Below are 26,513 nucleotides of genomic sequence, written 5' to 3'. Positions count from 1 at the left end.
CCCCAAGCTTGCATCTCAATCCCCTTCAGTTTTTTACACCATCTAGCTGAGAGAGCAGAGCTTGGAAGTGCCTTCAGACTTTCTATATTCTTTTCTTTTTGCTTGGATTGAAGCTGGAGTGCACCATTAGGCAACTCAACAAGATCCCAGACTTTGTTACTCTTTATGGAATTCATCTCTTCCTTCATGGCATTGTACCATAGTTCTGATTCTTTGCAACTCATGGCTTGTGAAAATGACTCGGGATCATTTTTGGCTCCAATGTTGTAGTTAGATTCTTGTAGATACACAACATAATCATTAGGAATTGCTGATCTCTTTGGTCTAGTAGATATTCTTAATGTTGTACCATCATCTTCCTGAGAAGTATGTGGTTCAACTTGTTGTTCAAAATTTCTTGGCAACTCTTGAACTCCTTGATCTACTGGAATATAGTCAGCAGCTTGTGGAAATCAACAATTGGTTGTTCAACACCAGTTTGTACTTGAGGGGTGCTATGAATAATAACCAATCTATCACTTGAAGTGGAAGGTTGAGATTCTGAATGATCCTTCTCAGAAACTATGTTTCTGGTTTGATCGCTCCCACTGATCAAGTCATTTTCAAGAAACTTTGCATTTCTTGATTCCACAATCCTAGTGTTGTGAGATGGACAATAAAATCTATAACCTTTAGACCTTTCAGCATATCAAATGAAATACCCACTAATGGTCCTTGGGTCCAGCTTCTTCTCTTGTGGATTATAAATTCTCACTTCAGACGGGCATCCCCAAACGTGCATATGTCGCAAACTCGGTTTCCAACCTTTCCATAATTCAAATGGTGTTTTAGGAACCGCCTTGGTTGGGACTCTGTTTAATATATACACTGTTGTCTTAAGTGCTTTAGTCCACAAGGATTTAGGAAGATTGGAGCTGCTAAGCATACTCCGCACCATGTCCAATAATGTTTGATTTCTTCTTTCTGCTACACCATTCTGGTCGGGTGAACCAGGCATGGTGTATTGGGCAACGATCCCATGCTCTTGAGGAAATTTAGCAAATGGCCCAGGTAATTGTCCATCTTCTATGTATCTACCATAATATTCTCCACCTCTATCTGATCTCACGATCTTAATTTGCTTGCCGCATTGTTTCTCTACTTCAGCCTTAAATATCTTAAAGGCATCTAATGCTTCGCTCTTTTTATGAAGCATGTAGAGATACATATATCGTGAGTAATCATCTATAAAGGAGATGAAGTATCTCTGACCATGTGAGTCCATGTCTGGACTACATATATCAGTATGTATGATCTCTAATATGTCCGAACTCCTATTGGCACCTTTCGTTGACTTGTTGGTCTGCTTTCCCTTTATGCAGTCCACACAAGTCTCAAAATCAGTAAAATCCAGAGTATTAAGTACCCCTTCATTTACCAATATTTTAATTCTTTCTATGGAGATATGACCTAGTCTCCGGTGCCATAATTTAGAAGAATCTTCATTAATAACACATCTTTTAGTGCCAGTGTGAACATGCATTGAATCATAAGTGACATTGTTTTGTAAATTAATGCAGTAAAGACCATTAGACAAAATACCATTCCCATTGGTAAATCCTTAAAAATGTTATTGTGCCCATTGGAGTTCTGTCTGTCATTGTATGAGAAACTGATGGTCACAGTCATAGATTAGCTGGCATATTTGTCATATGAAAATGTGGCATTATCTGTTTAGTTAACATCATTAATTATCTATTATTAAGCCTTCATATAAACTTGAATATTGTAGGCCTTGATACCCTCCTCCACGATTTTGTTCTCAATTTCCTAAGTAAAGAATTGTGATAGTTAGCTTGCAACTTGATGTCAATATTTAGTTATTTATTATGTCTTCTATGCCTACTGGTGATTGGTTTCACCATTTAGTTGGGATTCCCTTTTAAAATCCCATTATGAATAATTGTATCAGACTTTCTTGTTGTTTGTCTGCATATTGTCTTCAAGTTCTGCTAATATGCATATTTTAATTCTCGCATTAATTTTCTTGATCTTCATGAAGTTTCTGTGGACTAAGAACAATATGTTTCCCCAAATATCAACTATTTTAATTATATGGTTTTCATTAAAAAGGAATTTAAGGTTTATTTATTTAGAAAGAAATTCTTGATGTCATTTGAAGTAATACTAATATTTATCGCAGTTTTTACTCATATAGTTTTCTTGTATGAAGTTTATTAAAATGTCAATTTGACATATTCATTTTACCGAACATTTTTTTACTCTGGTTAAAGAAATGTTTATAATTTTGTAAGAAATTTTTTTTTAAGAGTTTGATTAGTGCGGTAATTGTTTCCGCCTTCCATATATATATATATATTTTGTTTATGAAATTTATAATGGATAATGTCTAGTGATCATATAATTTTAATTAATTAAAGAATAGCCACAGCATCTTTAATTAAATAAAATTATATATTATGATTGGATAGATCACATAAAGATTATTTAGACATTAAATTGTAATTAATTAGACTAAATATAATAAATTTTATCCCACAGGAATTTTTATTATATTTATGTAATTAATTAGGATAAAATTTCATAACCTACCCACAGGAGTTATGAATTAATAAGTTTTATCATAAAGTTTTATTGAATCTGTTTGAATTGAAAATTTAGCCCACAGTCAATTTTTATGTCATTAGTTTCAATTTTGAGCATGATTTACATTGGTAAAACATGAAATTTTATCTAAGCCTCAATTTTAACATAAGCATGTGATTTTTAATTTTGATGCAGTAGTACAACCTGCAAATTTCTCTGAAATTCGTTGTGACATTCCCGAACTTAAGGGAGATAACTATAAGATTTGGAAGGAGAGGATTCTCCTTCATTTAGGGTGGATGGACATAGACTATGCTATTAGGAAAGATGAACCATCGGCACTCACTAATACCATCACTGCAGCGGACATCACGCTTTATGAACGATGGGAGCGATCCAATCGTCTAAGCATGATGTTCATTAAGACTAAAATTTCAGCTGGTCTTCGTGGTTCCGTTGATCAGCATGAAAAGGTCCGAGACATGTTGAAGGCCATTGATGATCAATTCGTCACTTCAGACAAGGCACTAGCAAGCACCCTAATCATGAAGTTCTCATCCCTAAGGCTCACCAGTGTGAAAGGTGTGTGCGAGCACATCATGTAGATGAGGGACACTGTGGCTCAATTGAAGAAACTCGAGGTTGATATATCGGAGTCCTTCCTAGTGCACTACATCCTGAACACCCTTCCACAGCAATATGGACAATTCTGGAATCCAACTGCAGTCTTTCCTTAATTTCTGGAAACCAACTGTAGTAATTTCCTTAAATTAAGGAAATCAACTGCAGTTAATAAATTTATTGTTGGGAGCTACTGAAGTGGTCCATTGCTCCATCTGGAGTTCTTTACCTTGATCTGTGGAACACCTGACACATAGCCATCAGAAGCTTGATGGAAGCTAGGCTATAAATCTATCTGTTTGGTCCCCAAGCTTGCATCTCAATCCCCTTCATTTAGTTACACCATCTAGCTGAGAGAGCAGAGCTTGGAAGTGCCTTCAGACTTTCTGTATTCTTTTCTTTTTGCTTGGATTGAAGCTGGAGTGTTGAAGTAAAGAAGCAAGTGGACTGTGGTTTGCATCAAGAACATCACAAATGGCTGGAGGTAATTTATATTTCTGGGCATTGAGTTTTAACAATTCTTTGAGTTTTCCGCATACAGAATCGCTGTTGAAATTTTAATTTAACATTTGGTAATGGAGCTTAACATTCTCCCACTTGGTCCATACTTCCAAACTTAATGTCTCAACTTAAAACCCATTGATAATCTGTATTAAGTAATAGATACATGAATCATGGCGATAAGTCCTCTAATGACGAGTATTATCTTCCATGTATTACTATGTATTTAGGGTTTTAGTTATATAGTTTTAGACTAGAGTTTAGTTTTTTTCGTTAAAGTTTTCTTTTTTTAGATTTTAATTTTAGTTTTATTAATCATAAAAGTTATAAAAAAAATAAATAAATAATAATAATAATAATAATAAAAGTCATTAATAAAAGTTCTTTTTAGACTTTAGTTTTAGTTTAAATTTTGATTTCAAGTCCTTTTTATAATCATAAAATTCTTTAAAAAATTATAAAATCATAAAAAAACAAAAAAGTTCTAGATTTTAATTCTATAGTTTAGTTTAAGCTTTATTTTTATTAATCATAACAAATAAAAAATGTAAAAATCATAAATCATAAAAATCATAAAAAAAAAAATTAAAAAAAAAAGATATAAAATTTTTCTTTTCTATAGTCTCATTTATTTAGACTTTAGTTAGCCTGGTCTTGTTTTATTTGAAAACATAAAAATATTTTGGAAATATTTTGCTAGTTTGAATCTTAGCCCAGGAATCTATTACTTTTTATCTCTTTCGCTGAGGCTAAATTTTTGATGTGGGGTTAATGTTTATCATTTTCATGAGGTTAAATATGCTTGAATGGTCATTTAAAGATTAGCTATATGAATGTGATCTTTGGTTAACTTTTGAAATTACGTGGTTGTTTAAAGCCTTTATCTTTCGAAATTTCAATTGCTGGAGTATCATTTAAGCATTTTCTCGCATTTGATAAAAATTTATTTTTGTTTGAATGGTTGCTCTACATGGTTTATATTTCTGCAGCATCTGATAATTAATCGTTTAAACATTAAATCGCAAGGCACTGGTCCATTAAACTTAACAAAATCAACTTAGTGCTTGTTTCTTCATGTATCCCAACCCAACTGGTCGACAGTTGGTCTTCATCACCTCATAGGGTCTACCCCCCTTAGCCGCGGGAGACAGGCTTAAATGGAGAGATCAGGGATCAGAGTGATAGCCCCTGGTCTGAGCGTTGTCGTGTCAATCTGTGCGACAACAAGTCCAACATATTTGGCGAAAGAAATTCATACAACTGTCTACTTAAGAAACAGATCTCCAACTGCTTCTTTACACGAAATCACACCTTATGAAGCTTGGTTTGGTTTCAAACCTCGAGTTAAACATCTTAGAGTTTTTGGATCAATATGTTATGCCTTAGTTCCAAAAGAAAAATGAACTAAGCTTGACTCAAGAAATTTGAAATGCACAATTATTGGCTATTCTGATGAGAAGAAAGGGTACCATATTTTTACCAATGGAAAATTTATTATGAGCAGGGATGCAATTTTTGATGAAATAGAGAGTAAGAGTGCTGAAGAAATCAAAAGACTTCTTCAAAAGTTAGAAATTAAAGGCAGTCAAAGAAAAGGAAATATGCAAAGTCAACCAAATTCACCAAATTGGTATGAACTTGATTTTCCTTCATCTGAAGATGATTCCTCTAGTCCATCTACTTCACAACACCATCAGGATCTTCTAGCAGTTCATCCACATATTCAAGTAGTAGCAGTTCTTCAAACAGTGATTCTCCACCTCCAGAATCTTCAACAGATCGACGAACGTCAGTTTATATTAATCCACTTTACAATGATGGTGACTTTCTAGAATCTCAAACAAGTGACCATCAACTACCAAAATGGGCAGTTCAACTTTTGAAAGATGTAAGGCCTGATGAGCAGAATAAAATAGGAACAAGGAACTCACACAGAAGTGAAGGAAATTTTGCACTAATAACACATGATTTTACTGAACCTTCCACATACAATGAAGCAGTAAAACATAAAGAATGGCAATAGCCTATGATTGAAGAATATTGAGCAGTAATTGATAACAACACTTGGAAATTTGTTGATTGTCCTCAAAATGTTAAACCCATAGGATGCAAATGGGTTTATAGAATTAAGTACAACCAAAAGGGTGAACTTGAAAAGTATAAAGCAAGACTTGTGGCTAAAGGTTTTACGTAGCAAGAAGGCATTGATTATGAGGAAACTTTTGCTCCTACAGCTAAATGGAACACCATCTGATTATCACTTGCATTGGCTGCTCAGAAAGGATGGAAAGTTCATCAAATGGATGTGAAAAGTGATTTTCTCAACGGGGATTTACAGGAAGAAGTGTATATGACACAACCACCAGGTTTTGAAATTGAAGGGCAAGAACATAAACTCTGCATATTGATCAAGGCTTTATATGGGTTAAAACAAGCTCCCTGAGCTTGGTATGAAAAAATTGATGAATACCTTAGGAAAGTTGGTTTTCAACGAAGTGAATCTGATGATACTTTGTATGTGCCACAACAGGTAAAATATCTGGTGATTCTTGTTATGTATGTAGATGATTTGATCATTACTGGAAATAATGATGATCATATTGCCCAAGTGAAAAAGGAGTTACATGCAGGTTTTAAGATGACAGATTTGGGATTACTTCACTACTATCTTGGAGTTGAAGTCTTCCAATGTCCACATCATATTTTCATTTCTCAGAGTAAGTGTGTGGCAGAGGTTCTTCAGCGATTTGGTATGAAGGATTGCAAGCCTGTTCTTTCCCCCATGGAGAAAAACTTGAAACTTTCGAAATTTGATGGGGGGAAAAGGTGGACAGCACTACTTACAGACAGTTGATTGGAAGCTTGAATATATCTTATGCAGTCAGTATTCTTTCACGTTTTATGTAGGAACCACAAGACAACCACTGGAATGCAGCCAAAAGAGTTCTTCGATATATCCAATGAACAAAATATTTTGGTCTTCTTTACACAAAGACTAAAAACTTCGTACTTGGTGGATATTCAGATGCCGACTTTGCTGGAAGTATTGATGATCGAGCATCAACATCAGGTTATTTAATGAACATGCGGTCAACAACAGTATCTTGGAGTTGTAAGAAACAAGCTACAGTGGCCACTTCTTCAGTAGAAGCAGAGTACATTTTAGCATGGGAAGCAACATGTGAAATTGTTTGGTTGCACAAAATTTTGCAGGACTTGGGCATTTCTCAGACAGAAGCTACATCATTATTCATTGAGAGCCAGTCAGCCATCAAACTTGCCAAGAACCCATTTTTTCATTCAAAGACAAGACATGTGGACACCAAGTATCATCATATTATATCTCTCATTGCCAAAGATGTCCTCAAGCCAATTTATTGTCCTTCAGAAGATCAGATCTCCGACATTTTCATGAAACCGCTTGGCAGAATAAAATTTACTAAGTTCAGGGATGAACTTGGTATCTGTTGTAATGTATCTTTGGATCATAGGGGGGAATGTTAGATGATCCAAAAATAATTATTATTATAGGTTATTAAGTTAGAATAAAATAATTATTAATTTAAGATATTAAATTATTAATTATTAATCTAGAATATTTAATTATTTAATGGAGACATTTAGAATTAGTATATTGTTGTAAAAGATATGACTCTACAAATGTGTCATATCTTAGGCTATATTTTAGGAAAATTGTTATTGAGATTGTTTGAATATCTTTTATTGTAAGTGAACGTTTGTTATTGCATAAGTGATCCATAATTAGAGGTAGTTAGGACATTGAGCTTATAAATAGCTCATTGCAAGAGTGTTTGTTTGTTTGGGTGTAAACTCTTGCAAAATTCCAGATGTAATTGTTTTTCTGATTAATAAAATTATGTGTCTGAGGACACTTCTGCCATTATTAAATTAATATTGCATCAGTGACTGTTGAAATGTGAAAGCCAGTAATGGAGGCGATAACTTTGTAGGTCACCAATAGATTAAGAATTGGCCTATATCATGTTGTGAGGGCCTTTGTCAATTTTCCATCTTTTGTAAAATATTCATTAAGACAGGGTTGCGAATTGGTTGTATATTCCAATACATATGCATTCTTACAATTTTTTGCTATCAAGGAAGCTAGTTCCAATTATACAAGGGTATGAATTAAATTTTCCACCTTTTAATGTGATTCAAGCTTTTGGATTTATATGTTAGAGAGTAAACTCTCTTGTAGGATGGAGAAATCTTGAACATTTTTCTTTTGCCTCATAAGATTTCATCAAATGAAGTTTCAACTAAGGATCTTGCATGTTCAAATTCAATGACATGAATGTATTTTCAACAAATATAAGTGTGTTGCCTTCTTATTTTCAAGGTTTCTTTCCAAAGCTGTAAAGTTTTGGAAATTGTTTTTTCATTTATATTTAAAATGACTTTATTGTTAACTTTAAAAAAATTGGAATTTATTCCTTTTTTTTCCATAAAGAACAGAGATTTATGGTAATTAAAAGCACTAGTTGGTAGCTTTAAATGTTGAAACCACCTTAAAATAACATTTAAAATGATTTTGTTTAATTTTTTAAATATTTTTTCATATTGTCTCTAGAGAAACAATAGTTGGAATTATGGACATACAGTCTTTATAGAGACCATATTTTCTTAATCTCAGCTATTGCCTCTCAAGAGACAAAAATGTAATTGTCTCTAAAGAGACAAAAATGAAAATGTCTCTACAAAGAAAACTGAAATTGTCTCTTAAGAGACAATAATGCCTGTGTCTTTATAGAGACAAGTTTTTAAGACAATAATTTTGAGACACCCACTTAAAGATAATATTTAAGGCAATACATAGGTTTCTTTTTATCTCAAGTTAAGACAATTGACTCTAAAATTGTCTAAAATATTATCTTAAAACCCTCTCGCATGTAGTAGTTCCTAAACCAATAATTTGGAAAAATAAGTTTGTAGTGATTAAATTGTTGTGTTGATTCATTTACTCGCATGTAATGCTTTCTTCCACATTTATTTATTTTTACAAATTTACTGTCACTATGATATGACTCAACCTCTAAGTTTCAGATATGAAAGTGGGGCCTACAATATGGAAAAAAGCATACAATCCTCAAAGACTACAGATCACTCAGGATCCTACCAACCACCTCAAGTGGCCAATCCTTGAGATGAAACTCTTTATCACAAGGTTTACTCCCCAATCGCACACATAACATTGCATGCATGTGGTTGGGAGACTATAACCACACTCATAAGTTTGTCTCCATGTTGTTATGACCTTAAATATCATGTTCTGTACATGAAATTGCGAGATTTATGCCACTTTTTCAGGCTAGCCTCTAGATCACTATTTGGAACTACTTGTAACTTTCTCGAATCATGACAATGATGATAATAATACTAAACAAGCAATACTTGAGAAAGATTTTGAACAATACATGCCTAATGCAAGATAGACATTTCATCAAACACATGATAAACATATAAGCTATAGGTCACGAACGCATATCTGATCGTAAACTTCTGAAATTTTTCTGGTAATCACCAAGAAGGCTCTATGCCCTCTCTAGCTAGTTGCAATAACACTTGTTAGCAAATGCATTCATAAAACATATTGTAACTTATCAAATCATGAGCAAGAGTCATAGTTAAAACACATCATATAACAAGGTATATAACCAACATATAACCATAATAGAAACCATGACAAATGAAACATAATATCAACATAATAACCAGTAGGTTTTCTCATTAATTAAAATAGAAAAATAGTTCATATTAACATATGCAAATGTTAGCCAGGGAATTCCACGTTCCACCCAACCATAGATTGGGTTGAACCAAATCTCTCTTTCAGTCAATCACCCTTGTGGCATATTTTAAGCATGAATGTGGAAGCATAAGGTTTAAACCAAGATAAAACCATCCAAGGATTCCAAATTCCAAACCACATCAACCCTCAACCACAATTATCTCACCTATACAATCCATAAATCACTAACATCAACCAGTTCAATCTCTACCCAAGTTGTCGAGGGCTCCATAAACTAGTAACTCAACCCACAGCCTCAAGGGAACTTGTTAAATTTGGCAACTAGGGCCAAACTCCAACTTGGACAACTCATATGATGCATCTGATATTTTTATTGGATTCCTCTTTCTCAGAGGTGTAGGATTGATCTAAAGATCATCTCACTCTAACATGTACAAATGGAATTATGAATTTATTTCGCTTATGGACAAATTATCAAGGTCAGCCAACAATCTAATGTAAGCTCAGAAGCCCAAAAGACATGTCTATTCATCCTCAATGTTGCATATAAATAGAAGGATCATCTACCTCATTTGGACACTCATCACTCACACATCTCTCTCTCTTATATGATTGGGTGTATGGATTTCTAGGCATCCTCTCTTTCCACGCGTGTGAAGGACAAGTCTGCAATTTTCTGTTTTGGTCATTGACCGACTTGCAGGAGGGTTTGATCAGCGTTGATCAGGCAGTAGTTGACCAATTTTGACTACATTTTTCTTATGGAATATTCTGTTAGGGAAGGCCACATTTCTGGGCATAGAAATTGAGGCATTTAGAGTTGTTTGACTAGTGTTAACCACAGGTTTGACTATGTATTGACCAAGTTTGATTGATATTTTCAAGACTGTTTTGGGCTGATTCGGACTGTCCTTTAAGGCCGAGTTGACTGGGTTTGACCGAGCTAATTTGGAGGAGATATTTTGCCACGTTGACTAGATTTGAATTTATGGTTAGGGCATCTTGTTGATTGTTATTTCACTAGATAAATTTTGACTATGATTAGGAAACTAAATTTTGTATATTTTACTCTCTCTCTACTGAGATTTTGAAGAATAATAAGAAGAATTGATCAAAGGGTTTCCCCACATTAGGGTTTTTCCCTAGCATCCACCAAATATTTTGTCCTCTTGTATTGGCTTGTCTTTTGGTTATTGTTTATATTCTATCTGCATTTTACTATCATGTTAATGTGATTGTTAATCTAGAAAATGATATTGGGCTAGTAAGAAAATTGAAGTCAAACAGCTCTTAAGCATAGAAAATACCATTATTATCTAAAATTAAGATGGAATCAAAGCTGAGGTGAAGACAAAGGCCAAGCAAGAGTGAGAAGAGAAATCACTGAGATCTATTGATCAACGACAATATTTAATGACCTCCACATCCTAATTCAAATCTGATGACAAGCTTCATGACAATTCTTATTATCATGCATGGAATATCTCTCTTGATTTGACTTTGGAAGAGCATGATGTTATGGGTTATGTGCAGGGAAATATCATTGAACCTCCTTCAAATGCACCGGCTGTCGCTAAGACAAAGTACAAGAAAGGTGAAGTCAAATCCAAGAAGATGATCAGGGATTCTATTCATAAGCATTTAGTTTCTTACATCTCTAATTTGAACACATCAAAGGAGATATATGATAGGTTGGTTGGCATGTTCAAAGCAAGTAATGCAAACCAAGTCCTCTTTCTCAAGAACAAATTGAAGGACATAAAGAATGGAAGAGGTGAAGATATCCAATCCTACTTTATGAGGATTACCGATATCAAAAATGATCTTCTTTCAATTGAAGAAGTTATTGCTGATAGGGAGCTCACTCTCATTGCCCTTGGAAGTCTCCCTCATGAATGGCATGCGTTCAACACTAGTATCCTCAACAATGATAGGATTTTAGGTTTTGATGAATTGTTGACTAGATGCACTCAAGAAGAGACAAGGATGATGGAAATGGACATGCCTACAAATAGGAATGCTCCTACTGCATTCTCTACTCATGCTAAAAAGAAGAACAACACAGGTTCAAGGAAGCAATGTCAAGGAAGACCGAGATTCAAAAATGGAAGGAAGGGAAAATGATTCATTTATAACATGTTTGGCCACTGTGCTAGGGAGTGTCCTAATATAAGGGATACACCTCATTATGATGACAACCACAACCACAACAATTTTAGGGTCAACAACAATCAAAGGAATGACAGATTCAACAATAAAGGAAAAAGGAATGCTCCCGCTACTCAACATGGAAATGGTTGACCTCCCAAAAGATCAAGAAACTCTAGGTATGATGAATCTAATGTTGTAGATAACAAGAAAAAATAATTTTATCTTATATCTTCCCTCTCTAATGTCTCTCCTCTGGATACCTTGGGAAATTGGTTGATTGATAGTTGTGCCTCATGGCACTTCATTGGGTATAAGGAAGCCCTTTCAAATCTGATAGAAAAAGATATAAATTTGGAAATCATTCCTGGGGAGGCCCCACCTATCTCATGAAGGGATTTGGGAATGTTACTCTTCAATTGAATCAAGGTAACACCATTCATCTACAAAAATTATTGTATGTACCTGATCTAAAGAAGAACCTGGTATCTATCTCGGCAATGAAGGACAAAGGATTCAAGGTGGCATTCATCGATGGAAAGGTACGTGTTTGGAATAGAAATTTTAAAGAATAATTTACTATTGGATTCATGGTGGATAACCTATGTCAAGTTGTAGGAAGTCCAATGGGAGCTATGTCTTGCGACACATCTCTTCAATCAGAACTATGGCACTGAAGGTTTTCTCATATTCATTACAAGGCTCTACCTGATATGAGGAAGATGGTGACATGTATTACTGAATTTAAACTACAACATGAACGTATTTGTCAAGGATGTGTCAAAAGAAAACATACAAGGGTACCATTCTCCTCAAGTTATAGCAAGACTACCGAGATTTTGCAATTGGTTCATTCTGATCTATCTGGTATGATGCCCTCGACATCTTTGGGAGGATATATATATATATATATATATATATATATATATATATATATAATGATATATTTTTGTATGATTTCTCTCACAAAACTTGGATATATTTCTTGAAGAAGGACAAATTATTCTCATGGTTCCGTTCTTTCAAACCCTTCATTAAAAATAAAATAGGGAAGAAGATCAAAATATTGAGGACCGATAATGGAACCGAATATGAATCAAATGAGTTCAATGACTATTGTAGAGAACATGGAAATAAGAGGGAGACTACTACCACATATACTCCTGAGAAAAATGGTGTTTCTGAAAGGAAGAACCATTCTATTAGAGAGGCCACTCGTGCCATACTTCATGATCAAATCCTTCCAAAGTTATTATGGACTGAAACTACCAACACTATTGTGTACATTCAAAATAGATGCCCTCATCAAGCATTGGACTCCAAAACTCCTGAAGAAGTTTTCACCGGTAAGAAACCTGATGTTTCTCGCTTTAGAAGTTTTGGTAGCCCCATATACTTTCATGTTTTGAAAGAAAAGAGAAGCAAATTGGATGCATCTGAGAAGAAAGGAACATTTGTGGGCTACAATGAAACTTGTAAGGCATATAGAATCTATGTGCCTAGTCAAAGAGAAGTGGAGATAAGGCATGATGTCACCTTTGATGAATATGTTTCCCTTGGGAAGATTAGTAACCTTCCTATTCCAAGGAATAACAAAGAAGTAGATATAGGAAATCAAGGAGAACTGTAGGATGAGTAGATGACCAATGTTGAAGGACCAATGAATCCCATTGATCCACCTCCTCATGAGCGCTCCTCCTCAAAAAGGAGACTCTCAAGGCTTATGAAAACTCTTGAAGATTCCGAGAGACATATTGCACCAAGGGGGACATTTTGTGAAAGTAAGAAGCCTAATAGATACTTTTTGATGGTGTTGGACCCACCAACACATCAGGGGATCTCCTCGGTAAGAAGTCCCAATTAGACCTTAGTCCGTTTGGTATAGGAGTTCCAACAGTGGGTCATACTGTAATGCCTTGACCGTAGTTTCACACAGAGGCAAGTAAGATGTCCCTGTTGGTAGCAAGGGTGTGATAGCTGCGGTAAGAAAAGGAAGGTGCATGAATGGTTCTAGCACACGGAGAGTGGGGTGAGTGCGCCCCTTGGAAACCTATGATAGCACATGGATTGGAAAGGAACATACGAGAAAAGATGCATCACAAATTGGAAATCAAGTTAGCTAACAATCCAAAGTGATGGTTAAACCAATCAACACATTTCATTAAGATTCATACATACTTATACAAAATAGTCTATACATGCATGTGTAAGAAAATAAATACATATGCCATTTAGAGTAAACAAGATAGCTAGAATACAATATGACATATGCATGAAACATGTTGGATCTGTTATATTAAGAAGTGTAAGTTCCAGTCATACAATACATCCATGTCCAACCACTAGTTCTGACAGTAGAACGTTACAGCCACAACCGCCTGCTCCTCTAAAGAGATATACTAGCTCTGCGCAGTGGATAAGCCAAGGCACATTACAATATTGTCCAAGCTCTCTCTAAGATAGTCTTAGTGGAAGATTGGCTGACCAAAAGCCTCTACAATGAGTCATGAGGTTATATTTATAGAAAAGGGTGGAGTGACCCTTGACATTCCCCTTTGTGACCATTCATCTAACATCATGACTCTTCAACTACTCTATGAATGTTACATTCAACTATTGACACTTGAACTTCCACTTTACAAGACATTACATAAGAATGCACATGTGCCAATGTGAGACAAAATGGCTTGAGCAAGCCATGCAAGACATCACTGACACTCAGACTATTGTGGTGAGACCAACTCTTTGACATCCTTGTGATGGTGAAGGTGGTGAGCTAATGCCAAGCTTGGTCGTCTATGATGGTGTCTGTGCGCTCAACGGTGACATCTTGTCGAAGCCAGCTTTTTCCTTCATTGCATCCAGGTGCACTGATATGGCTCCTTCGTCCAACTCGTCTGATAGAATGTGCATGGTCTTCTTGGGTGCGGCCGAACTGGCAACACATTGATGCATAGTGTCCGTCTTGATCTTCAAGTGTGTGCTAGTGATCATGCACATCAACTATCAAACTACATGTTCAGCCCGAGTCAGACTTGCTTCTTATCTTCGCCTCAGTGAGTGTTCGAAATGGGTGGATCACATGCGTGCACAAAATGACATGCATGCTGCTGAATTCCCTTGCATGCGATCAACAACACTTCTCACCTTGTTTGCACCGTGACAGCTATTGGGATGGATCTATAACTTGTACGGGCATAGTTTCGTTCATCTGTGCATGTTACGCCCCCTGTTGTACCTATTCCTCCTGCAACTCATTCTATCGTCTATCCATCTCCTGTTCTTCCTTGAGTTGCTGCTTCAGCACATGCACTCCTTCTCTATTTTTTTCTCCATATTTGGGCAATCTTCATGTCTCACCATCATCTCATAGCTTGAGTCTCCAAATTTTCTTTCATCACAAGCAGATTCGCTTGATCCTACAACTTTGTTCCACCTTTGTGTTGTCAACAACCTTCCTCTTGCATTCATTGCTTGTAGTTGCGTTGCCTTCTATTGTTGCTGATGGTGATGCTCGTTGTGATTTTTCTGCCATATCATCATGATGTCCTTGTCTACAAACAACTTGATGTCTTCATAGGTAGGCAAGTTCATAGACACTTGATTGGCTGCAAACCCCATTGTGCTCTCAATGGTGTCCTTTGACTTTGCTCTCCCGAAGGCCATTGTACTTGTGTTGATGACAGACAAATGAACACTTGTTATGCTTGGAGACATAACAACACTCATGGCAAGAAATTTGTCAGTCGAAAACCAAAACAAACTTGAGGACTGACTTGCAACATACCTGTGTGATTGATCGTGAGGGTTGCGCAATTTCTGGCGGGAGGTTGGGAGACTAACTGCCAAAACTGCGCAAGGCATAGGCCAGGATGTCAGGAGGCTGACTAACTACTGGAAATGTGTAATGCACAGTCTAGTCTGGCCTGCTAAGGGCTGAAACTACGTAATGCGCAATTTCAGTCAGCAGCGAAATGAAACCAACAAAACTACATTGCATAGTTTTTGAGGCCAATAAGAAACTACCTCCAAGAATTGCACAATGCAAGCTTGGAGGTTAGTGTTAGTCCGTAATTGCACAATTTTTGGAGGGAAGGCAAAGCCTTCACTTTTGGAAATGTGTAGTGCTAGCCAGGCAAGGCAAGGCTAGGGCCAAGGCAGCCCAGTCTGATCGACGGGCGACTGAAAACATGAGAAGTCAGAATGCATGGTGAGATGAGTGCAAACAAGAGTGAATGATCATACATGCAAACAACAAGTGGAGGATTTAGAAAATGGGAAAGCATGCATGTGTATGAAGCGAGTCGTCGCAACGGCGACCATCCATGCAAAACAATGTCATGCATGTGACAATAGTGAGATGCAAAGGAAAACTTAAATGGTGCTTCTACAAGCTAACATACATCAAAACGAGAACAAATTCTCATTGAAATCAAGTAGAAAACACTCACACGAAGAGAAACAAAAAAATTGACAGAAACGCAACGTGAGAGATGACAAGCGGGCTTACCGCAAAACAATTGAGCTGAATGTGTTGACGACTCCTAGATGCAATGTGGGATGTCAGAGCTATAAGGTTGATGTGAGGAATGACCTCTGTAGCATCCGGTTGATGAGTTCTTATAAAATCGAGGTTGTGACATGCATGCCACAAATCTAGGAAAAGTGACACTTGGTGGCAGGTTTCTGAAATGATCCTTGCATGTAACCTCCCACTACTAAAAATAGATCCCTGAATCAATGGATTACATTGCATGTTGCCTTGGGATAAGCAGTCCATTCATGCAAATCAACTTTGCTCAGTCCCGGAGGGAAACGGTCAACCTGAAGGCACATGCATCAGTCTACTCAGCTGAGGGGAAAATTTGCGCATTTTTGGGAGGGAGCTAGGTTGGTTTCCTAGAAGGATTGTGCAATTTCTAGGCAGAGTAGCTGACTACTACCCATAATTGCGCAATTTCTAGGCTGAGCAATCCTGCTGGGAGGAATTACGCAATTTTTCCAGTGAATAGTGATAGGCAGATTTGCACAATTCTGGAGCCCAGTAGGCTGCCAGATAGAATTGTGCAATTTCTGGAGGGAAGGATGGTTCCCCTCTAGAATTTCTCAATTTCTTGAGGGATTTTTTCATTTTGCGGCTAGACCAAATCCAAAGAAACAACTTGTGAGGAGGATGCAACAAGCTCTGATGCACAGGCTAGAAATCGCTAGAAAATAATTGAAGCTTGAGTACTTGAAAAGGCAAGACATGCTGCTACGAAACGCTGGTAGGGAGGCTCCAAAATGAAGCTAAGGAAAAATTTTGGAGGGTGGTTGTAGCTGTTACAACAGTACTAAGGGTACTTAAGTTCCATGAGCACCATTATTCAATCTGAGCCTTGCTCATTTGAAGAAGCAGTGAAGCACCAAGTTTGGAAGGATGCTATGAATGAGGACTATGAGTCAATTATGAAAAATGATGTCTAGGATGTGGTCCCTAGACCTAAGGACAAATCCATTTCCACCTTGAAATGGATCTACAAGATCAAGCATGGAGCTGATGGATGTGTTAAAAATTTCAAGGCCAGGTTTGCTGCTCAAGGCTTCTCTCAAAATGAAGGTGTGGACTACAATGAGATATTTTCACCATTTTCCCTAAACACCACCATCTGTTCGATTATAGCCCTTGCTGCCTCGCATGGTTGGAACCTATAGCAGATGGATGTCAAAACCACCTTCTTGCATGGTTCAGTTAAGGAGGAATATGTAGAAAAACTCGAGGGGTTTGAAGTTCAAGATCATCAGACTCATGTATGCAAGTTGAAGAAAGCCCTTTATGGGTTGAAGCAAGCTCCCAGAGCTTGGTGTGAGAGGATCAACAATTATCTGATGAATTTGGGTTTTACAAGAAGCGAAGTTGATCTGAACCTTTACTTTAAGGTTGAGAATGACAAACCTCTCATCTTGGTACTTTATGTGGACGATCTCTTTACGATAGGTGCAGACCCTCTTATTCATCAATGTAGGAGGGAGTTGGGTTTCGAGTTTGAAATGAAGGGCCTAGGACTGATGCATTATTGCCTAGGGTTGGAGGTCTGACAAAAGTTAGGTGAGATTTTCCTTTCTCAAGGAAAATACATTGTGAAGCTACTTGAAAGATTTGGGATGGTTGATTGCAAGTCCGTGACTACTCTGATGGAACTTAACTTTAAAAAGTTCTGCAGAAGTGTTGTTGGGCCTGATTTGGGAAATCCTTCTGAGTATCGTCAACTCATGGGGGCCCTGATGTTATTAGTGAACTCCGATTTGGACATATGTTTTGCAGTGAATACGTGAGTCAGCTTATGGTTAAGCCTCATCACATATATTAGATTACTTCCAAGAATCTCTTGAGATATCTTCGGGGCACAATCACCTATGGACTAAGATACATTGCCAGGGATGTGAGGCTTAATGGTTATTCTAATGCTAACTAGGTTGGCAGTGTAGTGGATCATAAAAGAACATTGGGATGTTGCTTCTCTCTAGGTTCTGCTTTGATATCTTGGATGAGAAAGAAGCAGAAGTTAGTTTCTTTAAGCACCACTGAGGCTGAATATATTGTTGCTAATATGGCTGCCTATGAAGTTGTTTGGTTGAGGAAGCTCTTTAGTGATTTGTTTGGACATGTGCTTGATACCACCGTGATATTTTGCGACAACCAAAGTGGGATTCGTCTTTATGAGAATCCCTTGTTTCATGACTGCTCCAATCATATTGATATCAAGTACCATTTTATCTAGGATATGGTACAACAGGGAGCAATAAGGCTCCGTCATATTGGGACTGATGATCAAGTTGCATATATTCTTACAAAGCCCTTAGGGAAGATAAAATTATTAACCTTCTGTGGAAAAATTGGAGTCGTGGAGAGAACCTCTTATGAGGGTCCCGTTTGATTTGGATATTGATCTCTCGGAGCTCCTGGGCACTTGGGGTACTTCTTGGAGCGATGAGCAACCATAGCATGAGTGGTTCACCTTCCCCTAGTGGTGCGCGATGTAGAGCGTGAGTGGTTCACCTACCCCTATTAGTGCGCGATGTACAGGGAGAGTGGTTCACCTTCCCCTTTGATACGCCATGATGGTTGAGATATGCATAGGATGAGTGGTTCACCTTCTCCAATGGCATATGAGCAGGAGGAGTGGTTCACCTTGTCTTGTTGATACATCCTATGCATGTGCTCTGGGACTCTTGGGAAGTACCTCTCATCTAGCCAATGAGTAGGGAAATGAAGATATGGACCATAGTACTACCAATGGATGCATCGTGTACTACCATACTCCCTATGTTATGATGTTTAATATTGATCTAAGGTCCATGGAGACTGACTTCGGGTCAGTGGCGAGTGGTATGATATACTCTCGATTATTGGAGACTGACTTTGGGTTAGTGGAGAATGGTATGACACATTCTCAATCATTTATTCTTCATTATTTCATCATGGTTCAGTAGCGTAGAGAAGAGTATAATATGGATGTCAAAGATGGTACATATTGACAGATGATTTGGTAGGTGGAGTTCTTCCTAGTTGAGAGGGAGTGTTAAATTTGGAAACTAGGGCCAAACTCCACCTTGGATAGATCATATGATGCAGTTGATATTTTTATTGGATTCCTCTTTTCGAGAGGTGTAGGATTTATCTAAAGATCATCTCATTCTGACATGTACAAATGGAATTATGAATTTATTTCGTTTATGGACAAATTGTCAAGGTTGGCCAGCAATCTAGTGTAGGCTCAAAAGTCCAAAATACATGTCTATTCATCCTCAACATTGCACATAAATAGAAGGATCATCTACCACATTTTGACACTCATCACTCACACATCTCTCTCTCTCATCTGATTGGGTGCACGGATTTTTGGGCAGCCTCTCTCTCCAGATGTGCGAAGGACAAGTCTATAATTTTCTATTTTGGGCATTAACCAAATTGCAGGAGGGTTTCACCAGTATTGACAGGGAAGAAATTGACCGATTTTGACTACATTTTTCTTGGGGAATATTCTATTTGGGCAGGCCAAATTTTTGGGAACAGAAATCAAGGCATTCAAAGTTGTTTGACCATCATTGACCGTAGGAAAGTTGACCTTAGTTTTGACTCTGTGTTGACCAAGATTGATTGATATTTTTAGGACTATTTTGGGCTAATTTGGACTATCCTTGGAGGCTGAGTTGACTTGGTTTGACTGAGATAATTTGGAGGAAATATTCTGCCACGTTCACTAGCATTGAATTTCTAGTTAGGGAATCTTGTTGACTGCTATTTTACTGGACAAATTTTGACTATGATTGGCCAAGTGAATTTTGTATATTGTACTTTCTCTCTCTTTGTTGAACTTTTGAAGAATAATAAGAAGAGTTGATCAAAGGGTTGCCCCACATTGGGGTTTTTCCCCGGCATCCACCAAATATTGTGTCCTCTCGTCTTGGCTTGTCTTCTAGTTATTGTTTTATGTTCTATCTACATTTTACTATCATGTTAATGTGATTGCTAATCTGGAAATTGATATCAGGCTAATAAGAAAATTGAAGTAAAATTTCTCTTAAGCATAGAACATACCATTTTTATCTAAAATTAACAGAACCCAAGCTATTACAGGGCTCCAAAGATATTCCATCTTAACCCATAGTCTCCAAAGAACCCAAGTTATTTTAGGGCTCTAGAGAACTTGTCCCAACCCACAACCATTTAGGGCTCTAGAGAATTTGTCCCAACCCACAACCATAGGGAACCTAAGAACCAATCATAAAACCAAATGGGGAATCCAATACACCATGGTTATCCAAGAGATGGAAAAGCAAGGTTGAAACCACTGTCAATACAAGAAAATATCCATGTCATTGACACCACATAACTAAGGAACTACATGCATATACCATGCATGAAAAAACCAAGGAGATCACACATGTAACCTGTTACATGCAAATTAATCTTGTTGTAGTTGCTAATCCAAATGTCTCCTTGCACTTCCTTGTGTTCCTTTTCTTTCCCTTTTCTTTATTTATTGTCTTCTTCCAAATCCAAGTGAATGCTAGAGTGCTACAAGAATACTCTAAGTGTGCAAGAGTGTAAGAGATCCAAATGCTAAACTAATCAAAATATAGAACTGACAAAAAGCTAGCAATTATTTCTCTGATTTTTCCTCTAATTTCCCTTGCATGCATATTTGTGTCTCTTCACCTTCATTTTCTATTATTTTCCTTTATTTCACATAATTAAATGTCAATTATTTCTTCTTTTCTTCTTCCAATATTGCCTTTTCCAATTTCCATAGTCATTATTAAACTACAAGTGATGCCCACTATAATGTTTGTCCACCATTCAACTTAGAATAAATTTCCCATGACCTTGGTCTTATTTTATTTACATGGAAAATCAACCAGGGGTTGTTATAAACCCCTCCCCCTTGGGGGAATACCGTCATCGTCATTCTATGATGTTTATGACCAGCAAAACATACTGCCTAAGGAACTTTATAACACAACTCATTGCAGTATTTAAAATATTACACACATATATACATATGCATATTTTCTTTAACCAACAAATAAAAATATATGACGTTTGCATCAACAACAATGGAATCTAGAGGCTCACACATCCACCCTTGAAGTAGTACTAGGATTCACCTCCTTCCGAGGAAGTCCAAAAGCCATTGCTAAAATCAAAGTTTGCATCCAACATCTAACACTGGAATCCTTGTGGTACTTGTTCCCTTAGTTAGAAGTTACTGACTCATTGTTCTTAGGCACACTCCTAATTTTCTTTTGATTCCATCTGACAATGCTAATGACCAAAACAAATTTATTCCCCTACCTTCCCTTCTTTTCCTCCTAGTCCCTCGGAAAATATGGTCACCCCCTTTTGTGTAGTCACTCACCTTCCAAGTTGCCTAACATCCTCTTCTCGAGCAATCCATCCCTTGGAAAGGTTTCCTCACATTGGAAGGTCAAAAAACCAAGGCATGTCCCTTCCTCAAAACCATCATACTCTTCGTATCATGTTCATGGAAATCAATGGACACTATTGGGTACTAGTGTCCCACAATGGCCCTACTTTTGAATCCTTAACAACATACTATTGCATGTTCCAATTCCTTTCACTATTGTTGCTAACACTCTTGTAGCTAGTTCTAACCACCCAAGCCAAGCATTCTCCATGATTTCTTCTACCAATCACATAATTTCCATTAGACTCTAAAACAATTGTAATAAATTCAGATTATACTTCATTGAGAGCTCGTAAAAGAGGTAAACTTGCAATTTTGATTACTTCCTGTCATAATAAGTTGAATTAGCTCTTTTATCAAATCATCATATATAAACATATCCCATCTGGTTAGTTCAAAGCACAGCCATCATAAATCAGAATCATAGATCATGTGCATAATTAAAACTGAAATAAAATATTGATACTTATCTTTTAAATTAGTTATTTTCTTATACCTTTGTTCATTGTCCTTTCCGTACACACACTGAATCGGTTGCCAAACTTAGCAAGCACTTAGTGCCTTCTCTTATATTCTCTTCTCTTCTCTTCCATATCAGCAACAAGGGTGTCCAAAGACTATACCATCTGAATCCTTAATATTAGCAACTCAAGATTGGTCGCTTCCCAAGCTGCCCAAGGATCCAAGGACTTGTTGATGGTGCTAGACCCGCCAACATATCAAGCGATCTCCCCAGTAAGAAGTCCCAACTACTCCTCAAACAGTTTGGTGTAGGAGTCCCAGCACTGGGTCATACGGTACCGCCTTGAATGTGGTTGTGCGCAGAGGCAAGTAGGATGTCCTTGTTGGTAGCAAGGGTGTAACGAGCATAGAAAGCCAAGGAAGGTGCATGAAGGGTTCTAACACAGGAAAAGTGGAATGAGTGTACCCCTCGGAAACCTATGGAAACACGTAGCTTGAAATGGAACACACAAGAAAGATACGTCACCAACTGGAAAACAGGGAAACCAACGATCCAAAGTGATGCCAATATCACATCTCAATAAGATTCATACATACATATATATAAAAGTCCACACATACATGCGTAAGAGAACAGATAAATATATCATTAATGTAACCAAGACACCTGAAATACAATAACAAAATCCGCATGACACGTGCTAGCTCTGTTATATTAAGAAAGTGAAAGTTCCAATCATACATGCAACCATGACCAACCACTCGTTCCAATAGCGAAACATTATAGTCACTACCTCCTTCTCCTCTAAAGAGATATACTAGCTCTGCACTATGGAGAAGTCAAGGCTCGTTACAATACACTCCAAGCTTTCTCTAAAATACACCTATAGGAAGCTTGGCTCCAAAAATCCCTTACAATGAGTTATGAGGTTCTATAAATAGAAAAGGGTGGGGTGACCCTTGACCTTCCCCTTTGTGACTCTTCACCTACCCTCATGACTCTTCAACTACTACATGACTGTTATATTCTATTATCAACACTTGTTCTTTCACTTTTACAAGATGTTACATTACAATATTCACATATCCCCATGTGAGACAAAATGGGCTTGAGTAAGCCATGCAAGACATCAGTAAGACTCAGACAGTTGTGGGAAGACCAAATCTTCAACATCCGCGCGATGATCGATGGTGGCGAACCGATGCCAAGCTTGGTAGTCCATGATGGTGTCTATGTGCTCAATCGTGACATCCTGCTGAAAGCAAAAAAATTGCCTCCATTGCATCTAGGTACATTTATTTGGCTCCTCTGTCCAACTCATCTGATAACATGTGCATCATAGTCTTAAGTGCAACTGGACCAGCAACATACTGATGCATAGTGTCTACGTTGATCTCCAAGTGTGTGCTGGTGGCTATGCGCATCAAATCGTCAAAGTACATGTCCAGCTCTAGTTGGACTTGGTTCTTGTCTTTGCCTCGATGAGTGTGCAAATAGGTGGGATTGCATGCGTGTGCACAATGACATCCATGCTCCTGAACACCCTTGCATGTGATCAACAACACTTCTCACCTTGTCTACTCTATGCCAGCTACTAGGATGGGTATATAACCTGTATGGGTGTAGTTTCATTAGTATTTGCATGTTGCGCCTCCTGTTGTACCTATTTCGGCTGCGCTTCCTTCTCTCTACTGCACAGCTCTTGTTCTTCCTTGAGTTGTCACTTCAACTCCTGCAACTCCTCTTCTGTTTCCCCCATCTTCTATTTCACTCTTTTCCTTTACGCAATCCTCCTATCACGTTGTCACCTCATAGCCTCAATCTCCAAAGTTGCTTTCATCATGAGTGGACCTCCTTTGAACTTGTAGCTTTGCTCTGCCTCTTCACTTTCAACAACCTTCCCCTTGCCTTTTCCATGCATAGGTCTGCTACCTTCTAATGCTGTTGATGGTGCTACCTGCAGCGATGTCGCTGCCATTTCATCTTGATATCCTTGTCTATAAACAATTTGGTCTCTTCATGTATAGGCAAACTCATAGACACTTGCTCAACTGCATCCCTAATTGCACTCTCAATGGTATCCTTTGACTCTTCTCTCCTAGAGGCCATTGTTCCTATGCTGCTAAGAGGTAGATGAACACCTGTGCTGCTTGGAGACATAAAAACACTCATGGAAATAAATCTATCAGTTGAAAACCAAAACAAACTTGAGCACTGACCTGCAACATACCTGTGTGACCGATTGTGTAGATTGCACAATTTCCACCAGGAGGCTGGGAGACTGACTGCCAAAACTGCACAAGGCATAGTTCATGCTATCAGTAGGCTGATTGACTTCTGTAACTGCACAATGCATAGTCCAGCCTGGTCTGCTAAGCACTGAAACTTTGCAATGCATAATTTCAGTCAGCAGTGACATGCAAACCAGCAAACTGCATTGCATAGTTTTTGGGGCCAGCAAGGCACTCCCTCCTAGAATTGTGCAATGCAAGCCTGGAGGCCAGTGCTAGGCCAAAATTGCACAATTGTGGGAGGGAAGGCAAAGCCTTCACTTCCAAAAATTCACATTTTCTAGCCGGGCAGGGCAGGGTCTAGGCCAAGGTAGCGCAGACCCATCGACGAGCGACTGGAAACATGAGAAGTTTGAATGCATGGCTAACCTGAAGGCAAACAAGAGTGAATGATCATGCATGCAAAAAATGAGTGGAAGATTCAGAAAATGGGAAAGCAAGCATGTGTGTGAAGCGAGTCACCGTGACGAAGACTATTAGTGCATAAATAGTGTCATGTCTTCGATAGTAGTGAGATGCAAAGAAAAACTGAAACAATGCTTCTACAAGCTAACATGCATCAAAACAACAACAAGCATTGATTGAAACCAAGTAGACAACACTTACACAAATCGAAATACAAAAAGTGACAAAAACGCAGCATAAGACATGAAAGGTAGACTTACCCTTAAACATATGAGTTGAATGTGCCGAAGACTCCTAGATACGATGTGGGATGTTAGAGCTACAAGATCGATGTGAGGAATGAGATCTGTAGCATCCAGTACATAAGTTTTGATAAGATCGAGGTTATGACACGCATGCCACAAATCTAGGAAAAAGTGACAGTTGGAGGGAAGTTTCTAAACGATCTTTGCATGTAACCTCCTACTGTGAAAATAGTTCCCTAAAATCTAGGGATGTCTTTTCAATGTTTCCTTTTGCTATTTCGGGAAAACAAGCCCATACATGCAAATCAGGATTGCCCAGTCCTAGAGGGAACTGGTCAACTTGATAGCACATGCAACAACTTTCGAGCCTAGGAATGAAATTTGCACAATTTCCAGGCTAAGCAAGGCTAGTTATCCCTCATGCATTGCACAATTTCTTGGGTCAGAAGGTCACTGCCTCCTAGAATTGCACAATTTCTCAATTGAAGCCCAGTTTTGGGATGGATTGCACAACTTCCTAATGTTAGAAAATTATATATTACTGAGCAATGGAATACATAAAATATTGCAGAAATATAAACACAGAAAACACATAAAACAAGAGTGACACAGATATATGTGGTTCACCCAATTTGGGCTACGTCCACGTAGAAACAACCAATCCTTCCTTTTATATTATCCAGCAAATTGAAGAGATACAACCTACAACAGATCCGTTGTAATTCCCTCTTCGCTCTCACAAAATCTCCTCTCTCTTTCTCACTCAGAATATAGATCTATATAGACACAATATAATTCCCTCATATATAGCGACGGGTTGCCTTCTAGGGAGAAAAACCCTAAATTAAACATAACTTATACCATCAGATCTCCGCCTGATCCCTGATGCCGTGGGGGGTCCCAAAGATCGCAGCCACCCCCCGTTGGACCCCCCTTGCAGTGCAAATATTACGGGAAATGTTGCCGCCACATTTCAAACTGGGGTCCAATGCGGTGATAGCTCTAAATAAATAAGATCATCAGGCTCCACACCCAACAATCTCCCACTTGGAGATTGATTATAGCATCTCCACCACTGCTTCATTTGCTGGAAAATGACTCCACTTTGGATGTGACTATTTCTCATCTTCATCATCATACTTGAATACCAATTGAAACCGAGCAAAATATCAGTTTCTCCCTGGTTACAACTTTTGTTAACATATCTGCAGGATTCTAGTTAGCGTGTATCTTTTCCAGCTTCAATTGTCCATCTTCCAACACTGACCATATGAAATGATACTTGAGCTGTATATTTTTTGTCTTGGAAGGAAATACAGAGTTGTTTGCAAGATGTATGGAACTCTGGATGTCACTATATAACCTGCCCAACTCCTGCTTCTTACCCAATTCATCCAGAAACCTTTGTAACCAAATCATTTCTTTACTAGCCTCTGTAGAAACAACATACTCTGCTTCCGTTGTTGAGAGTGCAACAACACTTTGCAGTTTTGAAACCTGTTGTGGCCAGCA

The sequence above is a fragment of the Pinus tabuliformis genome, chromosome Q (genome assembly GCF_031772625.1).
Source record: "Pinus tabuliformis cultivar Carrire ecotype Pingquan chromosome Q, CPIR1, whole genome shotgun sequence".
Lineage (NCBI taxonomy): Eukaryota > Viridiplantae > Streptophyta > Pinopsida > Pinales > Pinaceae > Pinus > Pinus tabuliformis.
This window is presented reverse-complemented; position numbering follows the sequence as displayed.